Here is a 4,568-nt window from a genome sequence, read left to right as displayed (position 1 = left end):
GAACTCATCCTATTGCAGAGACACTTGTACATCCATGTTTGTTGCTTCTCTTTTCACAATAGCTGAGAGGTGGAAGCAACCTACGTGTCCCTCAACTGACAAGTGGATAATGAAAATGTGGTACATTTATATGATGGAGTTCTACTTAGCAGTAAAGATAAAATCATGAAATTTGCAGGTAAATGCCCCGACCTGCAGGGTGGGAGATGGAGACTCGAACTCACAGGGACCTGGAATGATGGGACAAGAGACACGAAAAATGACAGCAAGACAAAGAACTCTGATCAAGCTGCAAACGATTATTTTTCCACGGGATTCTTATACGGGCTGAAGCACGAAATTAGCTGGGGAAGGGGAAGGGAAGGTGTTGTCTCAATGGGTTAATGAATGTCCCTTAGGATGAGGGGAACTGGCGCCATGAGTCTGGTTGCAGGATAAGGAAATTGGTGGTTGCTCAAGCTTATCTTAGGGGGCAGGGAGGACTGATCAGCAAGTTCTCCGGAGGCTGCTTGCCCTGGGGGGCAGGGAGGGCTGCCAGGCAGTGTGGTCTCCCACAGGTAAATGGATGGAACTAGAAACTGTTAAACTAAGTGAAGTAACAACAGACTCAGAAAAACAAATGTATGTTGATGTATGTTCTCCCTCATATGCAAATCCTAGCACCAAATCCCTATAAGTGAGTATGTATCCAGACATAACTACAGACTCAGAAAAACAAATGTATGTTGATGTATGTTCTCCCTCATATGCAAATCCTAGCACCAAATCCCTATAAGTGAGTATGTATCCAGACATAACTACAAAAACCAGGATAATGAAAAGGAACCATGGAGGTAAAGGAAAAGAAAGAGCCTGATAGAGAAGAACAGTAGGAAACAGGTGTTAATAAGGAAGATATGGATAAAAATGGGGTTATTTTAATGGGATGGGGGAAGGAGGGTTATACAAGGAAACTCAGGGATACAAGGAAAGAAGGAGCTCAAGAGAGGTGGGACCATAGGAAAAGCATATTATTAAGGATGAAATGGGGAAAATGGGGGCACTTTAGATGGGGAAACCATGGTGGAATGGTTAGACAATGAAAGAGATAAACAATGCCTAGCTAGTTTAAAAATAACCCACAGGGAACAATATTAGTCCAACAATGTACTGACCAATTATACATACAACTGGCTCAAGGAACAAAATATCTGTCTAGTCAAGGTTTTTCTGAGAGCACTTGTTTTTTGCCCAAGCATTTTCTACATAGCACATGGTAATTAAAAGTACCAGACTGGTGGAACTCACCATCCTGGATGTTTAACAGCCATATTTTGAGGCCTATGCTATCTGGTCAGAGGGCCTTAAAGGACAAATTTTGCTCCTTGCCCTCCATGGTCAACTAAGTTCCAGGGAACTATGGAGCATCACTCAAAATGTCCTGTAATTGTGGTGAGTCACCTGTCTTCTTGATCAAGGAGGACATGAAGACCCCACTAGATGGACTTGAACTAATGTCCAGTCTACAACGTGTGGGGGGGGGTCAACACAAAGGAAACATTTCCTCCATGCTTCTAAGTGAAGTCAGCTATGGTTGAGCAGGACCTTTGACTTATCTTTGCATAGATGGAACTAGTAAAATAAAGGAGCGGGGGGGGGCTCCTCCCAAGCCCATGTGACCCTTGAGGAACAGATCCTCAAATGACCTTAAGAGTAAAAATAACTTGGCTTATTTGGGCTAACTGTGTGGTCTTAAACACCCAAAAGGAAAGTATAACCAAACATTAAATTGATCAGTATACTTCTTTAAGAGTCCATGTGTATAGCTAAAGGCTACATAACAAGAAACAATGCCAGACAAGAGATACCTTTCTATGAGTTGTTGATCAGGGTGGCCCAAGAGACTCCCAGACAGTAACCTGGCATAGAACTGGGAAAATGAAGAGCAGACACCAATCTTATTTAAAGGAATGTTGGCAACTCATTGCTACTAGATGAGGAAGCGATGACCTTCCTAAAACAAGGAACTCTAGATAGGCTAACTACACTCACCAGATGGACTAGCACTAGGGAACAGCTGGGGACACTGGTAACACAGTGGACAGTAACAGGGATGACAGAGTAGATGGGCTCCAGTGGTTGCGGGGAGGCTATGGAAGGGTGATATTTGGGATGCAGGTATATAGATGAATAAGATTGTTTAGGATGTTCTGTATGAAATACACACAAAAAAATCAATAAATAAAAAAAAAGAGCTATAAAAAAGTAGTTTTATATTACAGTAGGTATATATAGCATATATTATAAAGTAAAATAGTTTTATGTATTTTCTTCTTGAAGGTAAAGCATTCATCATAAAAATGTATCCAAATTTGTATTGTAAAGACATTTTACTCAGATAACTAAAAATTACAAAATGTTCACTTAAATGTTATATTTTCAGCATTTTTAGTATTATTTATCTAGCTTTTTTGTTATAATGTACATTTTTTATTTCTATAAAATAAAGCAAAGAATGTTAATAAAGAGTTTGCTCATATCAAAATTTTTAAAATAGCTCAATAAAAAAATACAGACATAGACAAATAGTGCCCCCCCCGGCATAAAAATCTGGAAATAAACAGTTAAGTTACATGACAGGAGAGATGGATAACAGATATTTACAGGTTATTTCATTACAGAAATTGAAAACACATGAGTGTCAACATCACATGGAACATTCTCCAAAACAGATCACATTTTAGGTCACAAAGCAAATGTTAACAAATACAAAAAAATCATTTCTTATATCTTATCAGATTGTAATGAAGTATAGCTACAAATCAACATGAGATAAACTACAGAAAATGAACAAATACATGACTATTGAACAACTTAATTCTGAATGGTCAAATTTTTTGAATATTTCTAGACACACATGACTGAGCAAAATTGAATCAAGGATATCAAGAAAACTTAAACAGATCAGTAATGATCAATGAAATATAAGCAGTAATAAAAACTCACCCAACAGGGCCTGGAAAGATGGCTCAGCAGTGAAGAGCACTGAATGCTCATACAAGGGACCTGGTTTTGGCTCCCAGCACCTGCATAGCAGCTAACAATTGTCTGTAACTCCAGTTCCAGGGGATCCAACACCCTCTTCTGGCCTCCTCATGACCAAAAAAATGTACTCCTGAATTCCACCAGATCTTTAAAAAAAGAGTCGATTCTCCTCAAACTGTTCCATAAAGTAGAAGGAAAAAGAAAGCTTCCAAACTCATTCTCTGAACCCTGCACTGCCATCATCATAACATTGGATATGAAAACAACAACAAAATTGTGTTGCACCAGTTTCCATGCTTAACCTAGATGCAAAAGTCTTCAATAGAATATTTCAAATGGAATTCAAGATCATATTCAAAAGATCATATAATATAATCAAGTTGAACTTATTACAGGGAGACAAGGATAGGTAAACATGTGACTCAATCAGTGTGGTACAGAATGTAAGCAGAATAAAAATAAAAAACATCATGCAATCATCTCAATAGATGTGCAAAAATCATTTGACAAAACTCAGCACCCTTTCTGGTAAAAGTTATGAAGAAATTATACATCTAAGAATTATGTATTTGTGGGAATGACCTTTTTCTACATTTTTATTGAATGTTTGTGCATTTCATATAAAACATCTTAATCATCTTTATACCCCCTCCCCCATTTGCACCCTTCATAGCCCCGCTACTGATTTCATTTGTTCTGTCATATATGTTAAGGCCTATCGAGTCAAATTTGTATACCCAAATGTCCCCCAGTACAAGTTTATCTGCTGAAGTCTAGTCAACCTATCTAGAGTCTCTCCCTTAAAGAATATCAACTCTTCCTCAGCTGGCAATAATCACCTGCCAATAGTTCTTTGGCTAAGGTTGGCCATTTCCCTAGTTTTATGCTGGGTTTGTAAGATTCAGTTGGTATGGGTCTTGTTCATTGCTGTAAGTTCATATGAGCAAGTTTCCAGAGGTCTGGTAGACTCTGTTTCTTTATGTTCATGTACCAACCTTGGCTCTTACAATCTTTCCACCCCTTCTTCTGCAATGGTCCCTGAACTCTTGGTGAATGACGTTTAATACGGGAGTCCTGTCCAGAAACATGCTCTCTGTAGTCTCTTATCCTCTATACTTTGGCAGTTGTGGCCTTTTGTGTGCATCACACTCTGTTGTATAAGGAAGCTTTGCTGGTGAGAGTTAAGAGGTGCATTAGTATTCTCTCTACCCCCATTCTGCTATGTCCCTTGAACTTCAGGTGTAGAGTTCCATTGCTGATGTGTCACTTAGGACTGGGCATCTTCCAGGCACTTATTTTATGTGTGTGATCAGTTGTAGATTGTAGGAAACCAGGCTGCCAGGCCCTAGGGTGAGGTGAGCCTAAAACTTATAGGTCCAGGCTGCATTCTCTGCTAAGAGGGAGGGTCACTGAAAACAGTGGCTCTGATAATCCCTGCTCTGGGGAAAGCATCTTGGTCAACAACCCTTAGCTCATCTCCTTGTCCTAAACAAATAACTCAGCTATCCCTGGCTAAGAGATTAGGCCAGGTTAAAGGTGAAAAA

The sequence above is a fragment of the Nannospalax galili genome, unplaced genomic scaffold (genome assembly GCF_000622305.1).
Source record: "Nannospalax galili isolate Female #2095 unplaced genomic scaffold, S.galili_v1.0 scaffold239, whole genome shotgun sequence".
NCBI classification, from domain to species: Eukaryota; Metazoa; Chordata; class Mammalia; order Rodentia; family Spalacidae; genus Nannospalax; species Nannospalax galili.
This window is presented reverse-complemented; position numbering follows the sequence as displayed.